General features: G+C 35.2%; 1 pseudogene; it reads right to left on the bottom strand.

Moving 5' to 3' along the window:
* Window positions 1–12,371: 12,371 nt before the first annotated feature.
* Window positions 12,372–24,255, bottom strand: LOC134473492 (cAMP-dependent protein kinase type II-beta regulatory subunit-like; annotated as a pseudogene).
* Window positions 24,256–26,288: the final 2,033 nt, after the last annotated feature.

Below are 26,288 nucleotides of genomic sequence, written 5' to 3'. Positions count from 1 at the left end.
TTTTAAAGGCTAACAAAATAAGCATGTCAGATGATAAGCTCTGGTTAGATACAACTTGATAATCTACTGACCCATTGATGCAAATAAACTTAAGATTTTATATATATACCCATTTTCCCTCCTAGAAGATAATACTTGATATTTCCATTTCTATCATCCTAAGTTTACTGAGAAAGCTCCCTATGTAAACTGATATATTTATGGTGCTCATGTTGGTTTTTTTTTTTTTTTGGTACCGTGGATCAAACTCATAACCTCACACTTGGCAGGCAGGCACTTGTGCCACTGAGCTATATCACTAGTCCTGATATTCACATTTCAGTAACACTCAGTAAATATATACCAGCAAAACTAAGGAGAAAATGCCCAATGAAAGAGGTCAGACAAACCTGATAAACACTCAAAAGCAAGAAATGTAAAAAAACTGTAAATCTGCTCAACCAAAACCATAAAATATTGCTTAGACTCTCTTCTACACCAAGCAAATAGGAAACTTCCTGCCGTATGATTAGCAAATAAAATAAAATAAATAATATGGAATAATTTCTCCCCTACTGTCCCCATTTTGTCTCCTGTTTGGGTGTATATGATTCAAACGAATATATAAACCTAAACTATAGTTCACTTCCTGATGTACAGTTTCCTCAGCTAACAGACAATGTCCACTACTGGATGGATGACAATTTCTTTTTTGTATCAAATTTCTCTTTAACAACTTCTGCAATAAGAACAAACAGTGTCTGTTTTCTGGAGATATCAAATTCTTTGGTTTGATTTCTCTGAAATCAACACAACCATCTCATCAATTTACAAGGAAAATTTTTGGAACATATTCCAAAAATTCTGACTCCCAGATTTAAAATACCTGGTGTTGATTGTAATAAGTGCTTCATATATTTTTAATATTACTTTGGTGAAAAGGAATTTGCTAGAGAGACATGGGTTTGAATGCTGATGCTTTTGTGTGAGCACTATGACAGCTGGAAAGATTAAAAATTCTCTGATTGGGTCTGGTTTTGTAAGGATTATGTTAAAGTAAAATACAGAGCAAATTTCAAGATTCTTTTATTTGCACAAAAATGAAGAAATTAGTAATACAAATGAATTGTGTGACCCAATTAATCATAAAACTCAAATTTGTCTTCAAAGTTATTTCAGGCACAACACCTTGTTCGAGGACATACATGAATTGCACACTGAAGTGGATGACATCTAAGAGAATTCTTTTACAGCATTTAAGTATGTTGTTATTATGAAATCTAACATAAATTTTCTGGAAACTATAGCAAGCTCACTATCAGTATTTGTCATGAGAAAATATCCCTTTATAATCGCTGTGGAGAGGCAGTTCTCCTGATGTTCTCTCACACTCCTGAGTGCTTTATGTCTTGGTCACTTTCCGATCACTGAATCTAATGCCCAACAACCACAGCTTAAGAAGGAGAGATTTATTTTGGTTCATGGCTTTTAGAGGATTCAGCCCGTGGTCAGTTGACCCCGCGGTAGGAAGGGCCTGGCGGAAGTGTCTGGCTGAGGAGAGCCGCACACGTTATGGCAACCAAGCAGCAGAGGGGAGAGGAGGAGCCAGGGACGCAAATACACCTTCTAGCTACGCCACCAGTGACTGCTTCTTCTGACCAGGGCTACCTCTTAACTGCACATACAGCTCTGAACTGATCAGTGGGCTCATCTGCCCCATGATTCAGTCACCTTTCAAAAGTCCCACCTCTTATCACAGGAGCATCCTAAGTGACAGTCTAGACCTAAACCATAACACTATGCAAGCACGGTGCCAATTGTCCTTTGTTCAACAAACAGCCTTAGGAGATAATTTCTCCTGGAGTAAAAAGCAAATATGCCTCTTTGGAAGATAAAGACTGTACCTTCCTCCAGAGCAAAGGGCAAGCATACTTACTGAACAGTGTAATAAAAATAAAGCTTCCTCTGGAACAGAGTACAGCATGCTTACTGCACGTTAGAAAGGATTAGGTTCCCTAAACTGTATCCATGGAGGGACTGAAGCCTGAGAAACTGGCGCAAACATGCTGATAGTTTGGCTTCCTCTATTCCTGTGAATAATAAACTCTCTTTCATATCTAATTCCAGATGCTTATGTGTTCTCCAGCATCCATGAATTGTGATAGGCTAACTCACTAACTCATCCGTCTGCCAGGGAGAAATGTCGTAACATTCTTGGTTCTTGAAAGTGTAGAGTGCATTTTTTTAATATTGTAATTCGTGTTTTGAAAATGCATTAGACAACTATAGCAGAGATAAATTGGACTTCTGATTTCCTCCTCCTGTGACTAATATAATTAATAAAAAGTAGTCACATATCAAAAAATCATAGACAGCAATCTACTGAAGACACAAGAACACATCAAACCTGAAACACTTCAAGGAAATGTTTTGGGTCAAAGGAATCAGCACAGAAAACTTTGGTTCTGTGTAACAGTTCATCACAGTGCCAGTGCTTGGAAAAGGTATTGAAAAAGAAGAGAAAACAGAAAACTCTTATTATTTTCAATCTAAAAAAAAACCTGTTGAGGGATGGAGAGATGGACACTCCAGAAAATGTTTTAAAAAGCAAAGAAAACAAAACTCTCAAGAGAAAAAGTCACTGCAACTACCAGAAGACAAGTAGGTCTACAATAAATACCTAGCAGAATTCATCATTTCCATGAGTGTTATTGACTGAGTCCCCAAAATATATGTTAAAATCCCGGCAACTTCATTTTAGAATGTGGTCTTCTTTAGTAATAAGAGAAGTTGGGCTGGGGATTTAGCTCAGTGGAGTAGGCACCTACCTGGCAAGCGTAAGGTCATGAGTTCAAGGTCATGAGTTCGATCCCCTGTACAAAAAAAACGAAATAGGCTGCGCATATTCGTAGTTAAGGAAAGACCTTTTTGCAGTGAAAGAAAGTCTTTAATCAATACAATTGGTGGTCTTACAAGATGTAACAGCGATACATAGGGAGATAGTTACATGAAAGCCAAGTCAAGGATTAACAAAATGCATCCATGTGTCAAGAAACAGCAGGGACTGCTGTCTGTCTGAAGAGGCTGGGAAAGGGAGGAGCAAAGGAGGATCCTAAGTGTCACAGCAAGAGTGACAATGACCACGGTGAATGAACAGTCTCGACCTTGGGGAGCAATGCATAGGAGGACAGGTATAGCACAGCTTCATAAAGTCTGACCCGAACTGTCAGCATATCCCTTGTTACCCCGTCCACATCCGGGTAACATCTCAGTGAGACAAACAGGAATAGATTAAAATGCGATCGTTTTCTATAAAGCAAGGAAGATAAGTTTTAGTTTAGTCATCATTATCAACTATATTATTGCAGTAGTTTTAAAAATCTTTACTTTTGTGTGCCTTTATTGTCTATCCACATTGCAAGAAGCATAAACCTATTAATACAAAATAGATCATGTCTCTGCTCAAAATTCTTCAATGGCTTCCCTCTATGTATAAATACTTACTTAAATCCTTTAAAAACCTCCAGGTTCTGCATGACCAACTGCCTGATCTCCCTTCCCCACAATTCTTCCCTACATTAGCTTCCCGGATGACGTTTAACGTGCTCAGTCCAGCCCCATCCCATGGCACTGTCCTCTGCTTAGAACCTTCTTCTTCTATATAGCTTCATGATGTGTGCCTCCACATTCTATAGGGCTCTGCTCAAAAGACCCTTCATCAGAGAGGCTTCCCTTAACAACTCAGAAACAATGACTCTCTCTGCGTAGTTCCTTATCCTGCTTTATTTTCCTGATACAGTTGTCTATATCCATCTAAATTATAGAAACAATGGTTTGCTGATAAATGGCTGTTAGCTTATTATTTGCTTCTCTTATCTAACTAGGTTGTAAACCCTTAAGGTCAAGGGGATTTGCCTGTTTTTCTTATTCTATATTTCTGTATTTCTTATTGTGCTATCCCTAAATGCCTCAAACTGCCTGGAACATAATTTCTACAGAACAAAGACTGGTTAACATAGGTGATTATGAGCTCTGTGCATCATCCTTATCAGAGTAGGAAGTTTAATAGGAGATGCCTTTTGTGGGATGGATTAGATAGAATTTCTGTGTGGCACTTAAGAAATCTAAAAAAAAAAAAGAATAAAGGGAGCATAATCTATACTTCCCAAAAGAAAGGATGACAAAACACAAAGAGTATGTCTTATTGAATCACAATTGTTGCTTAAAATATCTTTAATCAGCTTTGCTTTTTAAATATTGCACATTTTGTTCTTTTCATTATAGCAAAATCAGATCATTTGGTTGGGCAATTTCCATTTTCCCTTCCTATGCTCTATATATGGTGGCTAATTTTAGGTATTAAATGGACTGGACTAACAAATGTCCAGAAAGCTGGCAAATTATTATTTCTGCATGTCTCTGCGAAGGTGTTCTTGGAAGAGGTTGGCATTTAAATAAGGAAAGTGAGTAAAGATCTGTCCTTACCCATGTGGGTAGGGTCATCTAGTCCATTGAGTGCCTAATAGAACAAACATAGAGAAAGGGCAAACACTTTCCTCTCTTTAAGACAAAGCTTCTATTCCCTCCTGCCACTGGACATCAGAGCACCTGATCCGCAGCCTTCTAATTCCCACCATACCCAGCCATTGGGTTTCTGCTTTTCTGAAGAACCCTGACCATTACGTTGTAATATGACTTTATCTGTCTCAGAAAACCATAAATATTTGTAATAACTTACTCACTTTTAATCTCATTCAGTGTCCAAAATGAAAAAAGTAATCCTCTGCAAAAATTGATTCTGCAGAAAAATGTCACAAAACAGTTTCAAAATCTCAAATTAATGCAAACTCAGAAAGTAGTTTTATTTTAAATTTAATACTTAACTCAAACATAAAACATATTATATACATTTTAATATTTACTTATGAAAATGCCTAGTGTATTAAGTCTCACCAGTAAGATAATTGATTTTTTCTCCAAGTCAAATTTACCTGTCTCTAATAACTATGCATAGGTAACATGTTAATGTTTCTCCATATTGAATTATTATTTTCACTAGCCACATGACACATGATTTCTCTTGAAAATAATTTTGAGAATCACATGCTTCAATTTCAAGTTGTATATATTCTATATAAACATCTATTTAAGTGTTAACTGTGCTTCAACAGATCGGGTTTTCTTTTAAATAAAGATGAGCAAGGTAAGTAGTAAAATTTGCAATTATGTTCCTCAATTTACATACTGAAAAAATTTTAAAACAGTACAGCATTCTTCCAAATAATGATTTCAAATCTGAAAATTATGCAAGCCAGAACAGAATTCAAAAGTTTAGCTAGTCAGTCTATGACCAATGGCTAGTATGTAAAATTCCTATCACCCAGAGTTAATATATAAACTTGTCAAATCCAGTAATGAGCCTGACACAGTGGTGTACATCACAAGCCCAGCAAGGCATTTACAAGTATATAAACTGTTGGGATAAATTATTTCCTTGACTTCTTGGATTACAATGTTATTGGAACTTGGCATTTGGGGGAATTGGAACTTAATGAACTTTAGATGAACTCGGATATGGGCGGTCGCCTCTAATGAATCATTGTGACAGGGGCTGCTTCTCTTCATTCTGTGTTTTTAATAGGCAAGTGAGTTGGTGAGAGTTATACTTTCTCTCCATCAAAGGCTCAGTGAGAGTTTGCAAGGTGAGTGGGACTTTGTTTTGATGAATAACTAAAAGCTTTGCTTGCTGAGCACTCGCTATCCAGGAGTTTGCCAAGCATCTAGAAAATATAAACTTACATAGCGGTTCACAAATAAACCTGGAAGCAACTGAAAGTACATTTCTCCAGCACAGTTCATCCATCCAAAGTAGCCAGTTAAAATGCCCTGAACATCAAGTGAGGAACTACCTTTTAGTTCTTGGGTATAAATAGAAAGTTTTGGTTGAATTTGTAAGAATTTCAAGACAAAATAAAAATATAGTGATTGCATAGTTCTGAAACTCAAATTAGAAAACAACAGACTCTTAGAAAATTCTTAAAAAAGAATTTCATTTATAGTTAATAATTTTAATATAATTAACAGACTCTAAAAAGAATTTCATTTATAGCTGATAATTTTAACATACCAATTACATAGCTCATAGTTTCACAATTCTTAACAAAAGAAAGAAGCTTCATTCTGCTCCCCACTCCTTTCATTTCCTCTCCTGTCTCCTTTCCCTTTTTTAGCACTGTGACTAGCAGCTTGTATTCCTATTCTTTTGCCTTTCCGTTGCAGGGTAACACAGCTGCCATGTTAGTCCCTAGAGCATAAATGACAATAACTGCTAATCACATAAACAAAGCATCTGAGTGTATGTCATATATATCTAATATCCATGGGGAACTGAGAAAATGAGTCGAGAATAGTACAGTTTTTTCTACTCTCCACTACTACAGATAAAAGCACAATGCCTATTAATGACTCAGATACTATTTAATTTAAAGTAACATGGTGATATGATGAAGGGGAGCCAGATAGAGTCTAGCTTTTTAGAATTCAGCAGAGCTGAATCAAGGACTGTCTGGAGGTTTTAATCCCTCACAAGCTTTTCAGAGCATGGCTTCCAATTTCTACTAAATATGGTCACATCGGTCAGTGGGAAGATTCTTAAAAACAAGCAAGATAAGATCTATTGTTAACTTGAGAGTTTTTTCATCTTTTTGATTTGACTACACAAAGTACAGGAGAAAAAGATGCAGCCAGACCATATTTCTCGTGATGATGATGAAGATGAAGGTGCTGTAAGACAAATACTTACTCTCCAAGAGAGATATTTTATCCAGAGAAAGAGAGAAAAAATAGCAGAGAACGATGCTGACTGATTGGTGAGACCAGAAGCCATAACTTCTAGATCGTGTGGTCACATCACTAACCACTCTAAATTACTCCTCAGCTCACTCTCCTCACGTGACTATACCAGATCCAGAGTGAGATCTGAGTAGAATTCCAGCTTCACCACTGTTTGGTAAGTACTTATCCTGTCTGTGATGCAGGTTCCACATCTATAAAGTGGGGGATATTGCTTACTATCCTTGTGGGATTCTTTGAATGCCTCAGTTAATTCAACTTTTTGAAAATGGCTAGTAAAATGTGTTGCTATACTTGGTGATATTGAAGGCACCAGCAGTAGACATTCCTTGTCTATATTCTTAGTGGTTCACTTGGTGTTTTACCAGCAGGAGATGTGTACTTGAAAAGCCTGCTGCTGATGTGGCCTCAGGGAAAGCATTTAAACTCTGTGAACAAAAAGAAATGTGTGTGGGAGGATGGCAGTGAACTGGGCAGCACAGATGAAGAAGATTGGCAAATAGAAATGATTCTTGCATTGAATTGCAATTTATTTGGACAATTTTCTGTATTTTTCTTCATGTTTGAATATCCCTAGGGTAAAATTTATACAAAAAAACCCAGAATTATCCAAACCTCAGTTCTTTCCTTGATAAACAAATGATCACAGCCTTCTTGCCAAGCTATACAAAGGTTTAGAAATATGCAAATCATGAGCATGCCAAACCTTAAGAACTCGACAAGGGTAATTATCATTAACTATTTTTTATTCTTACTGTTAACTAAGTAGTTACACCACTTTGAATGAGTGATACCTAAGTATGCAGGCATTTTTTTCCTGTGGTTGATGACTTAGTTTTTGGAAATCTTTAAACTTTTATTTCCATCTTCTCAAACTCTGATTAACACTAAATGCTGGCTTTATACTAAAAGATGAATAAGCTAACCTCTGTACCTATTTACTGAATTATATGGCAGGTGATGGGAAAACTCAGCTAGCAGTCATAGAAGATAAAATGATACAAATGCACAATAAATTCAAATTCTCTTTAACTCTGGTTTTTCTCATCAAGCACTTCATTGCTGTCAGATGCTAGCATTTCTCTAGGTTCGGGTCTACCTCATTCTTTATATGTGTTCTTCTTACATCACCACTATTTCCAAGGTTATTCTTTTTCACACAGAACTCTCCTCTAAACTGCAAATACATTAATGCCTCTGTTCATGAATGATTCTGTTTGCAAGCAGTTTGGTTTGCAAGCAGAAGCATTCAGCAATATTGCTTATGTTTGTGAACTCACATTGGGTGACAAACACAAACACAGCCATCTTCTCCAGAATCATGGAACAAAATAAGTTCAAGAAAGGTACCGCTGTAACGTGCATACTTGCCATCACCTGTAAAATCTCACAAAATTGTTTCAGCTGGAAAGTGTACCAAACTGAATTCATTATGTTGCTCAACACAACTTGACATCTGATTCTACATGCCAAAAACTTTGTTTCCCAGGCATGTCCTTTTCATTTATTTCTTCATTTACCTACATAGATGAATTACATGTATTTGTATGTGCTGGAGTGTGTATGTGTGTGTGCACATATGCCTAGCAGCTCCCCTGAGGAATGATGAGGTAGCTCTGAGTGTCAGTTTGAGACTTATAATATTAGGTTACAATGAAATCAATCAATAGGCTTGTGTAATTTTCTCTGGCCCTTCAGAGCCCATACCGAGGTTAGACCATGAAGTTTAACTAAGAATGAGTTTTTTCCAGCTGTGAAAATGGAAGAAGAAAAGATCTAAGGATTATGGAATTTTGAAGGAGAAGGATTGTAGCAACTGATCATGAAATGTATGTTGAGTAGAAGAGAAGTTAGTAAAAAAGGAATTGATTGGTAAAAGTAATGATGGGATCAATGAATTAGGGGTTTCTGAAAAGCAAAGACAATGAATGGAACAGATTGGCAGTGGGAATAAAGTGCTTAAAATCAAGGTCTTGAAGGTCAAGTCTTGAGGGGAGAAGAGAGCTATGCTAATATCACTGAAAATGACGCAAGAAAGGTATCAACAAAGCCTAACAATTTTGCTTCCTAAATATCCTTGAATTCGGCCATTTGCTTCCATCATTTCAACCTTAGCTTATATAATCATGTATAGAAATGTCCAATAAAGCAGAAGTTTAACACAACATATATAATAATTTTAACTTTATTTCTAGGTTGCCAGTAGCACAGTGTACTTTCCTGTAAAATAGAAAACAAATGAAAATAAAATATCAGTATATCCACTGAAAAGCTAAATGTTAACTGGAAAGTTTTATTAAAAACTGACAATCACATACATTAGAAGAAAATACAAATTGTAATATGCAAATGATTAAATTTCTGTATTTGTAAAAAATTTAAGATAAATAATGAAAAATAAATTTAAAAATATTTATAAAGAAATAACTTAAAATGTAAGTAATGTATAAGCAACAAAATTCTAGTATGTTCTATAGTTTAGAAGTGTTTTAAACAATGTTGTATTATAAAAGAATGATCCATCCTCCAGGGTGAAAATGTAAGAATGTCATTCCTAATAAACATGGCACCTAGGTGAGGAAGAAGTTCCTTAGTGCATCTCAAGCCAATGGAAACACTGAAGTTGGAAAATAAATGGATCATGTGATGGAAACTGTATTACAAAATACACAAACACACTAGCATACTGTGTAGATATATGAAGATCTTATAACTGCACTATTTCTGGTAAAGTACTGCAATTATCCCTTTACTTTGAAAAAGAATAGTCCAGAAATATGATTGGTTATAACAGACTTTCAAAATAATCTTTAATCTTTCAAAATAATCTTTAAACCACAATGACCCCTCATCATGGATGGAGTTGTAGCATTCCACTGTATTATTTCATATACTCTTCAGAAATCTTATAAAGTAGTGCTGTTGGACTATTAGCACTGCTACCTGAATTATTCAGCATAGCATATACCAAGATCAGCATAACATAAATATAAACATTTTATTAATGATGATATAACTTCATGAATGAGACTTTCAGACAGAATAAGTGGTCTTTTTCAATTGCACTACACGCATAACATTTTAAATAGAATCATGCTTTTAACTTGCCCTGAGAAATAAAATATATCCTTGCAAGTTCCACCTGTATATATAAACATTTTGAAATACGCACTTTCCACTGCTTTAAAACGTTTCGTTTTAACTCTGGAAGACCAAAAGTTAAATACCGAAATCCAAAGATGTGAGCACCATATCATACTGCTGATTTCTCATCACAGAATGGCAGTGAGAGCACACGGGTTGATCTTCCCCATTTTTGAGAGTATGAGAAAAGGTACTTTTTCTAAGGTACCTTAAGTCCAATCATAAAATTTTTCATTTCAACTCTATGTTGTGAAGTTGGAGATAAATTAGAAAACCGCTCTAATGCATACAATAAACCCCCAAAATCTATGAGGGTGATGATCCTAGGTCACCTGGGAATTAAAAAAAAACTGAAGATTTCAGATGTTGCCAGAAAAAAATGCATATAAAAGCCTATTTTTATAGTTTAAAACCTAAATATGTGATGTCTCCCACAGTTATGTAATTTAATTTAATAAAATACTGTGTTAATAAAGCCTTAGAAGGTACAGGGCATTTTGGCAGCATCTTAGGGATCTTCGGGCTTTAAGCAGAATAAAACCATTTGCCAACTTACCAGAAAAGGAATTGCCATTCACAGACGGTTGACTTGTGAAAAGTGGAATACATCTTTCTACACAACATAGTCATTCATGCTTATTAGCAGGTAGAGCTAAAGAATACTGTTTTTGTTTGTCTTTCTTGCTTTTTCACTTTTCTAAATAAGAAAAATAATTAAATTTGTCTTGAAAATCTTAGGGAAAAAACGAACAAAACTGAGAACTCTCAAGATAGCTACTCGCTGCTCAGCAAGCTGCTATGATACCGTAACGCTGGCACACCTGGAAGCTGGGTTACAGAGCAGCAGCCAATCAGCAGCAGGGAGAACTGACTGACCCTTTCGGATTGGCTACTTGCAAACCTCCTGCCAAAATAGGATAGCAGAGGATGTTTGTAGTCTCTGCAAAAGTTTCTTTGAACAATTATTAGCTAGGTTCTAGGGAAAAATTCTTCTAACTCTGAACCACTATGTTGTGGGATTACACAGTTCACACATAATAGAGTATTATTTAGCCATAAAGCATGAAGAAATTTGCAAGAAAATAAATGAAACTGGAGACCATCATATTAAGCAAAAATAGCCAGACTCAGAAAGAATAAAGTCTTCTATAATAAGTGGAATCTAAAGAAGATGGCATAAAAGTACAGAGAGACATTATTAGACAAGAAGAAGAAGTGGGAGGGGAAAGAAATATAAGGATTAGGTTGATAGAGGGGATAGAGATGATCAACTTTTGGAAAAAGTTTATATTTAATATTATATAATACACAACTATAATTATAATATTAGTATTATAAACACCACAATACTTACTAATATATTAAAGTCAGTTATATTTTTAAAAGATTAAAATAAGGGAAAAACCTGTGGTGTTGACAATTGTATTGCCATGTCCAGTGTTCCATATTTCTCAGCTTGGGATTTGCTGTGCTCCATGGCTACAAGGAGCTACGGTTTTCCTCAACATTGCAAAACATCAATCGCTCTTTTTTCACATGATTTTCTGGAGACTACAATTACATGTATATTTAGCTGCTCAAACTTGCCCCCTAGCGCATGAATTTTTTTCTGTGTTTTTATTTTGCATACTCAATTGGCTATGCCTTTATCCTTCCCAGTATTTTCTTTCATTATACCAAATCTTACATCAACAGAATCCAGTGTAGTTTTCATCCTTCATAGGTTAGTTTTAGTCTCTAAGAATATTTATATCTCTCCTTAAGTTCTGAAGATCTAAAACAGTGTTTACTTTAGGGTTAATTATTCCACACTTGTGAGTCAAGACCTTTCTCAGTAATCTACCCAATGCCGCATTAACTGCGAAGTGTGCTGATCTGATGGGAATAGGCCCTCTTCTTCTGACTGTCACATAATCATCGTTCTAATCTACTCAGGTGTTTCTCCACTGCCCGCTACCTATACATATGGTATTTAGTACTCTCCTCTGGTAGATCCCAAAAGCCCTTTCTTTGACCATCTCTCTTTGCTGGAAGTGTGACCAGTGAACTCCAGATGATTTGCTCAGCGTAGACTCTTAGCTCCATTCCTTTAATTCAGAGCATGTACTGGGCTCTGCCTGAGTTCCCCCTCTCCATGCAGCAGCCTGGATGTTCTCTGTAAGCTACTATAACTATCTCAGGATTTATCTCATGTGGTTCCTGCCTCTCAAACATCACTGCCTTTCATGACCTCATGTCCAATAACTTTATAACTGTTGTTACATACATTTTACACTGAGTGGAATGTAAGTCTAACAGGAAGGAGACATTTATAATTTAAAAATTAAATTTTGCTTATAACAAAGTTGATAGTAACTTCTTCTTCCTAAGATAAGCAGACAGGGGCTCTCAGAGTTCTCATGCAGAGTACAGGACAAATGGAAATGACCAAATAAATGTGTAGAGATAGCTGCAGAAAGAATAAATACCATTCTGTGTAGTTCTTTTCCACCGCACCAATTATTCAACTAAAGGAAAATTGTGATGACCCTGAATATGGGATTAACTCAATTATGTCATCTTTGACCGCTATTGATATGATTGTAACATTGCTTCATTCAGCAATAATTGTAAAACATTTCATAGAATGAGGCATTTAGATTTTACCAGTCAACATTTTCTGCCCATCACACATCATTCCAGCCTAAAAAGACCTGATACACCCTGGGTATCTTTACTGCTCTCACAAAGCGCTTTGATAATGGAATCAGGCTTCAGTCTGCAAGTTGCTTCTGTAGGGTCACAGATACCAGAACCTTTCCAACACTTCCAAATTGGATTTTAGCTCTCCAGGCACTGGTTTTGGTAGTCTTTTAACATAAACCTATCTGATCTGTATCTTTGACTATGTGAAAACCCTGAATAAAAGGTTACAGTGAAGATCTTTTTTTGTACTACTACAACAACCAAAAATGATGTTTCCAAAGGAAATATAGATATTTGTGAGGAAGATAATGGTTGTGTAAAAAGATATTTTCTCAGAATTTACACTTAAAGCAACACTTAAAGCAGCCTACATAGGAGTAAAATTCTGATACTTAAGGTAAAATATCTACTAGATACCATTTTAGCAATGGTGACTATGTTGTACAGTAGAAATACTGAAATGAAGTGAATTACTTCTGCCTTTAGGATGCTTATGGAACTCTTTGTTATGCAGACAAATAAATCAGTATTTTAAGGATGCATTTTGTTTTCATAAAAGGTAACATGCATGATGAGTTATTATGGACTTTTTTAAAAGTTACTGAATTATTAAGGTATTAGAGCTCTCCTTAAACTTTATGCAGAAATTTTCAAATCTTCCTAGGAGAAGGTGGTAACCAATGTTAATTTGTTGTTGTCTTGTCTTGAACTCTTATAATGTTTTCACATTTTTCTTAGGTTTGGTTCTATTCTGTCTTGTTTTGTTAGATTTTACTGTGTCTGATAGTATTTTGAACATAATGAGATGTAATCATGGTTGGTTTCCTATTATCTTGTTTTGAAATCCTACAATGCTGCCATTCTTTTGTTTAAAATTGGTTTTATTCTGTTTTGTTTTGATTTTATTATATGTGATGGTATGAACAGCTAGCTTGAAGTAAATGAGACATCATAGTAACCGTTGCTTATTTCCTGTTATCTGATTTTGAAGTCCTGTAATGCTTTCATTCTTTTATTTTAATAGATTTTAGTCTGTTTTCTATTATTTGATTTCATTATGTATGAGGGAAATGGACAGCTATTTTGAAGAGAACAAGAGACATTATGGTAGCCATTGTTGATTTCCTATTGTCTTGTTTTGAAGTCCCATAATGCTTTCATTCTTTTGTTTTGGTTGGATTTCTACTATTTTGTTTTGTTTGATTATATTGTGTGTGAAGGTATGGATAACTATCTGGAAGAAAACAAGAGAGATACAGGTAGCCACTGCTGATTTCCTGTTGTCTTGTTGTGAAGTCCTGTGTTGCTTGCATTGTTTTGTTCTAACTTACTTTGTTCTGTTTTGTTTTGTTTTGTTTCATTATCTTTAAAATAAAAAAAATTTAAAAAGAAATTTTCATGTCTTCCCTGAGCAAATGATAATGATAGCAAATAATAGCAGATACAGAAACCTGACCATTCATTTACATGCTATTTGCTTCTGGTTTCATCTTAATACAGCAGAATTAATAAGTTGCAACAGAGGTTACATGGTTCTCAAAACTGAATGGATTTTTGTCTGCCCTTTATATGAAAAATGCACTAATCCTTTCATAGAATGAGTAATTGCTTAGCCCTCCATCTAAACAAAACCTCTATATAAACCAAGATTGAAACTTAACTGCTTTGAAATCTGCAATAAAATAAAGTAAATAACCAGTAGCCTCTTTTCTGTTCAATAGTTTCAAAATAGTGTTCTTTAAATGTAGTCTGCGTCCTTGTTTGCTTGCATAATGCCCACTCCCTTTCCTCACTCACAGTGAAGAGAGCGAACACTTGATCATTAATCATAAGGGAAATGGCATAGTGAGGATCTTCACTCTAGTTCTGTCTTCCATGGAACTTGTTCAGTAAATGATTCATGATAAAGCTTTCTGCACATTCTCTTACTTTGGTAAATATAATTAATATAGTATCAACTGTTACCAGGCACTCCTAGGGGCTGAGGCAGAAGGATTTCCACGAGTTTGGGCCAGCCTGGGCTACATAGTCAGTTCAAGGCTGGCCTGAACTACAAAGTGTCACTCTATCTCAAAATAATAATAATAATAATAAGTCTCAACTATCTTTAATACCATTTTTTGGGGAACCCTTTTGGTAGAAGAAAAATATTACCTCAATCATTTTTTACATTCTGCTTTTCTAATGCTCCTTTACTATAACAGGTATTTCCATTGTATATCAATACTTCTTCAAGACACGCAACAATTTAGCCATAATTTAGCAGGGCTCTTGAATTATTCAACTTAGAATTGCTTATAGCAGGGGGAGCTCATTATGATGTTACCAATTACTTTTAGATAAGTTGTTGGGAAGCTCAACAAGCCACAATTTAAGATATCAAGAAATATAGAGAAAAGATGCTAAGAAAATAGTTTGGAACATAAATTTCCCTAAGTCCTTGATGTTAGTATCCGTGTATAAAGAATAGTAGAGAAAAAGATATACTTATCAGGAAATATTCAAACATAATAATTAGCTATTTTTTTTTTTTTTTTTTTGGTTTTTTGAGACAGGGTTTTGATATGTAGTTCAGGCTGCCCTGGAACTCACTATGGAGCCTAGGCTGAACTCACGGGATCCTCTTATCTCAGCCTCTCAAACGCTGGGATTAAGGTTTGTGCCACCACAGGTAATTAGTTACTTAGATAGAAAGACATTTAAGTAGGAAATGTCCATTTTTACAGGCCTTACTTTTTTTCTGAATGCATACATTCCCTTATTGAAAATACTGGGATAGCACTACATTACACATAGTACCCATATAGGAAGGGTTACACATTTCCCATGGCATAATACTGCTTTAAATAGAGGACACAACAGTTGGAAATGTTCTAGGAAGTTATAGTGTCATGAATTAAATTAGGTAAGAGTTATCTCACACTAACTCATTGCTTCATGAACAGATCAGGCTAAACTGCCAAAGGATTGTTCATCAAAAGATCCAAATGGCAGGACTTGACTAAAAGGACACCTGGGCCACAGATTTGAGAGTTTATAGCTTCACTTAAGCTTGCATGGAATGTGAATGTACTATGGTAATTGCTGGCCAACAGGAGGTCAATGGGCAATTTGTTCTCTGATAAATAGTCTAAAGCAGATGAATGGAGTAATTGAAGTTTTTTATTTTTTTTTTAATGGCATGTGAATACTGCTTTTTAAATTTTTTTCCTTGCAAGATCCCTGGGAAAATAATTTGTGATCAATTATTTCTAGCTTTAACTATCAATTTTTTTCCACTAGAAATCTTTGGTTTTCAAAAAGTCTAACAATGAAATTGTTAAATTTTTTATGATGTAAAAACAGGTTGATATTTAAAAATAGGTTTTTAAAATCTTAATTTTGATATGAATGCATTTCTTTATATTACTTTATATTATTTTTACTTTCAGAAACTAAGACAACTGGGCTGATTTTACATTTTTGTTTGATTTTGGAAATGTAGAAATTAAAATACTTGGTCCCTTTTAAAACAGAGGCTTGCTCATAATTGTAAACACTGGGGGGGGGAGGGTTTTGCAAAAAAAAGCATCATGAAAATAAATTTTTGTTATTAGCACACTTGACTTATTTTTTATTATGTGAAAAAAGTGCTCTATTATAAGGAAAATTTAAATTAGTCAACAATACTGAAAACAGCGTAACTGGCATCTGTAATCTTAGAGTTCACTTTTTCTTTCTTTCTTTGGCACTGGGGATCAAACTCACAACCTTGCAGTTGCCAGGCAGGTGCTTATCCCACTGGGCTAAATCCCTGGCCCTGGAGTTCTTTATTAAATTGGCATTCATTTACTGTTCCATGACAGTTAGCAATAAAATTATGCAACAAAAGAGATTAACTTGAAAAAGTGAATAATGAATACAGGATGATGAACAAGAAATTTGGGTATTTTTGTTTGTTTGTTTGTATTTTTCTTTGTTTACAGGTATAGCTTTTTAAAATCTAAAGTGGTAAACAAGTCATCTTCATGTAGCAAGGCCCCCACATCCTACAAGAAGCTTTTGGCAAAGATATTAAACAATTTTCTAAATTGTGACTGAACTTACAATTTACATACTTTAATTTTTTATATATACATTATCCAATTAATGCTCTAGCCATGTTTTCATGTACAAGTAGGGCCATAAGCATTCTCTAACAAGACCACAATAGCCGTAAAGTGATTTTACCCACTTATATTCTTTCAAAACACATTTCCCAAAGTGAAATTGCCTACTTAAAAGCAAACTAGTAAGGATTTATATCTATAAATCCTGGGTCATGTCCTAAGATTCAGAGTATATTTTTTGGTTGAATATGATTAAATTCAATCTTCTATGACAACTTCTATAAGCATGTCAATGGTCAGTGAAAATCCACAAATTTGAGTTTTCTGTACTTTTAAGTGTAAAATGACATTAAAGCAGACGGCAAGGCTTAATGAATCTATTTGGTATGGATAGAAATTCCTTTTATTGTTATATATGGTTTGCATATAAAATTTTGTTCTTCCCACCTTGAATTATTTTTTGTGGATGGAGGATAAACCTCACTGGCTGCTGATCAGGGTCTGTGGATTGGCAACCACGAGGAGGAAGACAGAAGCCCATGGTGCAGAGCCATGCAAAGAGCCGGATTATGTAGAAATGTCCATAAGGATTCCCACATATGGTTGGTAAAGGAGGGTTTTCTTTGATTAGCTGTAAGCTCTTGGGCTTTTAGAAGACAATAAAAATCAGGTTTAACAAGTTTAGTCAGCTTTTTAAAAACGCTTTTTGACATTAAATGTCAAATTAAAGATAAAGAATATAGCAAGTTGCAAAGTGAAAAAGGAAAGCAGACACATGCTCGACAAGGAAAATAGTGAACTCTCATCTTTAAAGACTCTTTTTCCCAATCATCATAATAGCTGAACCACTGGAATACACTAGTTACTGACATTGTTCCAAAGAAGTCAATGTGTACTTTATTGCAAAAAATATAAAAAGTTTTTAAATTGCGTATGGTATTTTATACCATTTCACCAAGAGACCAAGGCCATCACACAATTTATCAAGCTAGAAAAACTTTAAAATTAAAATAGTTAAAAGCTCACTGTATAATATGTTAAAAAAAGAATGTGGTGCCATACTGTGGAGCATGACTCCCTCTTCCATGGGCATAGGTACTAATTTGATAGTTATTTGAATATTATCTAAGACAGTATTTTTAATTTTCTTAAACATGGATACTTTCAATTATATTACATTCATTTAAATGAAACTTTCAAATAATTTTGCAGATTACAGTCATGTTATCAATATGCTGATTTTTATTAACTATTCATTAAAAATGAATGTTAAATCTTATTGACTATTAAATCACTATTGTTTACTGATACATTATAAATGTAAAAAAAAGGGCAAAACCTGAAATCACAGAATGTACTTGGCATTTACATAGACATGTTCTCAGTGGACTTACACTAATGTATGATTCTGACACTATAGATCTTCTTGCTCTATACTTTAGCTTCATGCAGTATGTTCAGCAATATCTATGTTTGTTCCAAACTGGGAGGCCAATTGTTCTTCACAGGTGGCAATGTTGCTTTTCACAATTTCCGTGCAAGGTACCAAAAGCCTTTCAAATGCTTGCACATCCATGGTTAAGCATTTGATGGTCCTGATGGCTCGAGGTTTGTTGGCAAGCTCTCTAAAGTACTATTCCCAGGAACATTGACCAATTTCTATTGCACCGTTCTCTTCCACTTCTGATTTTCCCTTTCTATTCATAGTAATTTTTACTTCTCCAAATACTACAATGAAAAAAGAATCAGCCAAATCTCCCTGAGAAATGATTTGTTCTCCATTGTTCTATACTTTGGTGCCTATCAGATCTACCAGTTTTAGGCCTTCAGGGACTTCAGAGATTTAAGGAATGGCAGAGACTCAATAAAGCTTTCATGCATTTTTCTCTTTTGATATTGTTTTTTACAATTATTCTCCTGAAGTTACCCTGTCCAAACCACACAAAGCACCAGGAGAGTTAGCTGTGAGTGTAGCTGCTCTGGGTGTGTTGTACATTAAAGCCTGTTCACCCAAACTCCCACAATTGTCACAATTACCAACTCATCTTCCAACACCATCACATTTTATATAAATATCAAAAGTTCATCTATCAGTTACATAAAAGTTGTCACTGTCATCTCCTTGATCAATTACATGGTTCCATTTTTTGACCAGTTTTTCAAACATGGCATCTAATACTTGAGACATCTGTTCTGGATCCATGTTCTTAAAGAGCAGGATGTCTTTGTAAGCTTCTTGCAATCTATTTCTTTGATCATTGATTTTTGGATGTGTAATCCTGGACTCTGCAACATCTTCTTCATCAGGGTTATATGCTTTTGTACATACTGAGACACAATGTGAATCTGTTTATTGCTGAAGCGTTGAACGCCCCTGCTTCCTCCTCTTCCTCATCCTCCTCATCCTTAGCACACTTGATTTTAAAAGAAGCAAAACATTTTCTTTTCAGAAGCTGGGTTTTAAGTCTAAATTTATAAAGGTATCCATTTTTATAAATGATAGATTTTGCCAGCCCAGGTGTTAACTATCTTTAACATGACATTCGCCCAACTTGGCACTGTCTGAGAAATAATTTATCTCTCCAAAAGTAACGTCTGTGTTGTTTTTCTAGTTCCAGAACAAACCTCCTGCTCCCTTTTTGCACATGTGTCTAGCCCTCTCCAATCTCAGGACTCCACAACACCTAAGCCCTCCATTCCCAGTCCCCAGTAAATTTTTCTGTTTCCTGTTTTGCATGTGCAGATGCTCCTTAACATCAGCTGTTGATGTGTCAGTTTGCTCACCCCCCAAACTCCTCCCCCAGCCAGACCTGATAAAAGTACTTCCACTTCTTTGTTCTCACCTGAAGATGCTTGCATCTCTTCTGCAGCCCTCCCTTGCCTGAAATAAAAGCCACTTTTTCTCTTCCTGTCACTTACTTGTACCAAAAACCTTACCAATAAATATGAACTCATGGCTGTGAGAAATATTTTCTGCTTTACACAAATTTATTTGGGGTAAGTAATTTAAAATGTACTCTTATAATGACAAAAATGAAAAAAAAAGAAAAAGAAAGAGAGAGTCAGAGAGAGAAAGAAAGAAAAATACTGGCTTATCTAACAATCAATGAACACTGGTACTGAGCTTTTAAAAATTACCAGGAACTTCTGGATGAGCTTGTTCAGAGCTGACAGTAGAAAGTATTGTGGTGGAGGGGGGCCAAAGTAATTGCAGCATTTTTTTTAAGTGCTGCAGGAGTTGCTTCCTCTATTGTATAAATCAGTATCTAGCCCCACTCAAATCATCCCCCTCCACCACTGTTATGGTTTATGTTTGGATGGCCTTCCAAGCCTCATGCAGTCACGGAGGCGGCTGAATCTCATATTCATGATTGGTTTGTTGTCTAGGGCTGGGATTGGCCATGTGAGTGCTGCACCCTCCCAGTGGTGGGTAGCCTGTGGAGGCAGGAGTTGTGCTTTTTCCCCTTTCCCCTTTTTACTCTTGTTGACTGCAGTTGTCATGAATGGCTGCCCCTCAGCCACGCCACCCTGACTTGGAGCCAACTGAGCATAGATTAAAACCTTCAAAAACTGTAAGCTACAAAACCCTTTCCTTTCTTCATTTTCCATGTCAAGTATTTTGTCTCAGCAATGAGAGGAAAGTAACCAAGGCAACCACCAAGATTGAAAAAAAAATTGGAGTTTTCTCCACTACACTTAAGACCTTACAAGTGGGACTAGATGTGTAGAGAAAAGCCTCTCCTGTACTGTAATAGTGCTCGCTGAATGTGAAGGGATAAGTTGTATATCCATGTTATCCAAACATCCAGCTATCCATGTCTTTGATGACCAGCAGCATGTTCTGCTAGCCTCCTCCATGGTAACAACCCCGCTTTTGTGGTTGGCTCATTGAAGAGTCAATCTTGCATTCATAGATGAATTTTAGTTCTATTTTGAGTAGCCTATTTCTTCTGTCACATGTGCAGGCTCAAACCTCACTTTCAAAATTGAAATCGCCCAAGGTTTCCCCATCTGAAGTAACTAGACTTTTTAAAAATCTGGATTTCTGTTTACAGATCTGAGTCAATCAAGATATAACCTGACAAGCTCACTGACTTATTTTCCCTAGTTCTTCAAATCTAATTTCAAACATTAAACGCTTTTGTTTGGTTTTAGAGAGTTTTATGTCGTTCCTGCTATAGTAACACAACTTTAATAAATGTATACCAGTGCCATTTTCTAGTGTCAGTATCACTGACACTAAGTTATAGGATGATTCAGTGTTACTGAATCATCCTATAACTTATTAAAATAGTAAAAATTATACTCTGTTTCAAAAAAAAAAAAAAAGAACAGCAGGCTGGCTAGCTACTTAAGTTATTAATTAATAAGTTTAGTTAATAAATAGTTTAGTTAATAACTTGTTCCTAGTTATTTCAGCATTATACAACAAGATGCAGTGCAATTAGATTATTAATTTTATATTTTCAGGCAACTCCATATACATGCATTATATACAACATACAATACTAAATTATGGCATTATACCAACTGCTAAGTTAGTTAATATAAATGTATTCTTTTATTATTTTATCCATAAAATTGCTTACTTGGTAGTTTACATTATAGCTTTTCTTTTGAACTCTCATTTTAAAATATCTGTCTGTTTTCAACTTTAAGAGCTATCATAACTACCTGTAAAAATCTATTACTTTATGATATTTTTAAACCCTAACCCTAAAATCACTGGATAAACATCACGAGTTTTCTTTTTATATTTTTATATACCCTCTGGTAAGAACAGCTTTTGAATAATAGAAAAAAAATAAGGAGCCTGTCTGTTTTCTCTTAACAATTTTATGCATAAGTACATAGTCTCTGACAAAGAAGCACTATTTAAACTGATCGAAATACCAGTCTATTGCAGTCTCTCCTTCAAAACACTGATGCTTCAGAAATATCAAGACACGTACCCCACATGTAATGGCTCTAGTATTAGCTGTTGCCTCTAAACTGATTTTTTAGTGCACAAGCAATCTGTGGGAATATAGGATTCATATTCCAAAAGACTTTCTCACAGAGTTTTAGTGGAAATATTAGCAAAATACATCAGACAGGAAAATATAAACCCTTTTAGTTCCACTAATGTTTATTCATACAATTCTGAAATCATAGCTTCCATTTCAGAAATTATTGCTTTACTTACAAATGATGGCATTTAATAACAAGAAAAGTTACCATTTAATAGGTACTAAAATGTACCAAATTTGTAATACGTATAAGAGAAATCTATTTAATCTAAAAAATTCTAAGTTCCTTGTCTGCATGAAGACATTGACAGTGAGGGAGATTATATAAAACGAATGGAAACAAATAGCTGTGAAGTCACTAATTTAGACTGTGTCTGAGCGAGTTCCAAATCTAAGCCTAATGCCAATCACTATATAACAGTCTCTTGTTGAGTAGTTACACTTCTAGACTTCCAGTGTGTCAGTGCCAAATCTTCTGAATGTAAATCTTTCTTAAAATTATCACCTGACCTAAGAATAGGCTAAACATTTCAGAGAACACACTTCCGTCTGTATAATTTAAAATAGCACTGAATAGTTTAGGAAATCCATATGACAGGTTTACCTTTAGAGGAACCAGAATTTACTGAGAATATCTCTTACTTAGTCTCACAGTGAACATAAACATTTCTTAAGAATAATATAGAAAGTAGGTCTGGATATCTATTATTGGGAGTCTTAGAAATTTGTGTAAACCACTAGACATTTAGCAGAACCTCCCAAGGTATCTGCTGACCTTTGCTATTTGCTTAGTTTCTCTTCCACTTCCCTCTAGAGGCACCCCCTAGGGGTCATAGCTATTGACTTCTAGAAGGTAGCAAAATAAGTCTTCAGGTCCACATACCACTGAGTATTAATTGTAGTTGGAATATATAGTGAATTTCACATATATATTTATTATGGTATTTCAAGTATTCAGACTTTATTGACGAATGTGTCATAAATATTTGAAAGTGCTACTTCTGTCATGTCAACCAGCATTTTTAAAACCCACATAAAATAATGGAAATGTTTCTAATAATTTCTCTTACCTTGAACAGACTGTATCAGACAAAAAGTTTGGAAACCTACTAACATAAGATTTATGTGTGCATGTATTATACTGCTCCTTCAACAGTAAAAATTCCATTCTGTTTATCTAATGACCCTATCAGTAAAAGTAGCATAATATTATTTCCATAATTATTCAAGATTACATCAATAGACAAAAGAAAAACCAGAAAATTAGCAGAAAGTGAGAAGCCTTCAAAATATACTTTACCACCTGCACCCAAGATTTAATGCAAGAATTTAAAACACAAAAAGTTTCAGCACTGATGCTTAAGGAATCCTTCCACTGTCAGAATAAGTAATATACACTTGTGCATATTACAAAGAACAGAGATGAAGAACTTGATAGAAAGATATAATCCCATCTATGTTTCCTCCCAATGTTTAGCACATACTTTTCAAAGAACTGAGCAGCACAAAAATGAAACAGAAATACCTTAAGCAAATCTGCATGAGTTACTTTTAGTTCACACAACCAAAGGTACTCAAACACTACCCAACAATAATTACAGTGTGGAGCACTAAAGAATGTTAAGACTTTCATTGTTTATAAAGTTGAATTTTTCAGCCTTTTATTTCACCTGCTTAAATTGTTTCTGAAAGATATGTAAAAGTTGTTCCACCATAAAAGAAAATCATTTGGAGACCACAGAAAATTCTCAGTGCTACAAATTGTCTAGACGCAATAGTTGCTGAATAGTCAGAAACAGTTAACGTTGATTAACTCTGAGTTAATGTTCCTTCAAGAATTATTTGAGAAACATAAAGCTGATTCCTGACATTTGACCCATGTAATTACCTTCTCTTCTTTATCCTAAACTAGTTGAAAAAAGTTTACTTTAGGGTTAGACCAGCCTGCTAATCCCTACTCTATTACCTATCATTGCATATGATGCCAGCTGTTTAACTTCTTTGAATCCTCTCCAAAAAATTTACTTTACTGTCTAATGAGAATTATGTGAAATATTTCTTTATATGCGACTGACATAAAGTAGGATTTAAAACAGAATCATTCCATTTCCTAGGGTAGCTAATGTCCTTAAAGGCTTTTATTCACATCTTTTCCTCAGCTCTAAACACTTGACTTTTGCCCCATCTGTAAAATCTAGAGATTGGATAATATCATTTGGAAGAAGGAAGAACTTGTGAAATATTGGAGTTCTTGCCAAGTCTTCCCTGCAGCCATTTCTCTTAATTTGCTTAATTCATCCTCAGCATTTCTTACTGTTAAGAAACATTTAAAAGTAAATGCTAGTTACAGCATGACAAGATAAAATTCACAGTTGTTTTAAATCCAATCAAAGAGCTAAAACATTTATACTCTTTTTTTTCCTTTTGTAATAGCATAGGCTAAATTATACCTCAGAAATTGGTGCTGCAAATACTTTTGTATGGACTTTACAACAATTACAGGCAACATGTTTGGAATGTTGTGAACTGACGATGCAAAAAAATCTATCATAAACTTAGTTTCTCATAACTTCCTCCAAAATAGAGAATGGAGTATTGTGAGACCCTCCCTACGCCTCCCACAGGTAGATTAGCCATGAACACACCCCAGCCAATGAAATTAACTCATTTTGCTTTTTAAAACATTTTTGTTTTAAAGAGAATAAAACCAAGCAAAATAAAACAGAATAAAGCCAGTCAAAGAAAGACAGTGTAAGTGACAGGATTTCAAAAACAAGACAATAGGAAATCAATAATGGTTACCATAATGTTGGTGTCTTCAAAATAGCTGCCCATATATCAAACAACACAGAACAGAATAGAATCAATATAAATGAAACAATGAATGCAATATAGAACTTCAAAATAAGATAACAGTAAATCCAAAATGGCTACCATAATATATCTTGTTATCTTTGAAATAGCTGCCCATGCCATCGGATATAATAAAATCAAACAAGATAAAACAGAATAAAACATAACCAAACAAAACAATGAGAATGACACAGGATTTCAAAACATGGTAATAGGGGATTAACAATGGCTACCACCTTCAGAAGGGGATCCTCCCATACATGCTATACTGTATGTTTTTATACTCTTAAGAGATGATTAGAATACCACATTTTGGCCTGCAAAGACAGCGAAATACTAAACACTGCAAGCACTAAGTTTATTTTACCTCATTAGCTATCATCACAGCCTATGTTTCTCTGGATCAGCTGGTAGCTTATGGGGGCAGTGGAGATCTTTCCTCTTCATGTCTCCCTGCCCACACGCTGGAAGGGGCTGGCATCTGGCTCTCCCCCAGTCAGCCTGCACATGGTGCTGATTCACAGGAGGTCTTAGCTTCTTGTTGACTTCTTGCTCTCCTCACTTGCAGTCTGAAAATAGCACTGACTCATAGGAGGGGGTTGGTGTCTGGCTCTCCCCTGGTCAGCCTGCACATGGTGTCAGCTCACAGGAGATCTTAGCTTCTTGTTGACTTCTTGTTCTCCTCCTTGCAGTTTTCAAATGGTGCTGACTCACATGAGACAAAATTAACTCATTGGACAGGTTTTTTTGAGAAGCTGCAATCTGACTACTTTAGGGACATGGCACCTACTATAAAGAAAACTCAGAAAATTGTTACTAAGAAGAGAGAGCCATTATATTTTAGCATTCCAGATGGTAGCTTTTCCAGTAGATTAGTAGCCACACAAAACATGCCTTCTAATCTAAGTTGGCTGACGTGGATACCTTGCAAGAAAATACCAGTTCTTGGGAAGAAGAGGAAAATGTAGCCTGGCAAGCAGAAGTTCTGGGGCAACAGACAGAGTAAAAGAGAACAGCAGAACAACAAAGTATGAACATGGAGAAGGAAGCACAGGGGCTAATGAAGGAACGACACGAAACTGGGGTAAAACCTTCATAACAAATGTGCTTCAAATGTCATAGTGCTAGTAGGAGAAATATGAGCTCCATAACCCATTTAACATTTATATAGATTTAAGAGTATTTTCAGGATGCAAACACACTGCTTGACTTACATGCATTTACCAGACCATCCAGGACATAAGGATTCTCCCAAATTACCTTGAACTCTTAGTGACTGAGACTCAAAGGAACAAAAAAGATTTATGAGGCATTATTTTTCTCAACATGCTCCAAATATAAGACAATAGTTTTCTGTCAGAAATTATTACCAAACAAAAAAAGAAATTATTACAAGTGGAATGTACTGGTATCTCTTCAGCTAGTGTTTCTAACTAAATAAACGTGTGTAATTTTATGGTGAAAAACAACTTTGCTATCATGTTTTCCTTCAATGTGTATAATTATAAAATAAATAATTTGCATACAAAATGGAAAATAATATAAGTTTTGCAATTTTATTTTTGATATTTATGCTTTGCTCTCCTGCCTGGAATATGAAAATAATTCCTAGAGGTCCAAAACCATACTGAAACCATGAGGAGGAAAAGCACAGTACAAGAATAAAAGGCCCAGCCCC

The sequence above is a fragment of the Cavia porcellus genome, unplaced genomic scaffold (assembly GCF_034190915.1).
Source record: "Cavia porcellus strain 051 isolate PalLab524CR breed Dunkin Hartley unplaced genomic scaffold, mCavPor4.1 scaffold_27, whole genome shotgun sequence".
Classification (NCBI taxonomy): Eukaryota; Metazoa; Chordata; class Mammalia; order Rodentia; family Caviidae; genus Cavia; species Cavia porcellus.
This window is presented reverse-complemented; position numbering and strand designations above follow the sequence as displayed.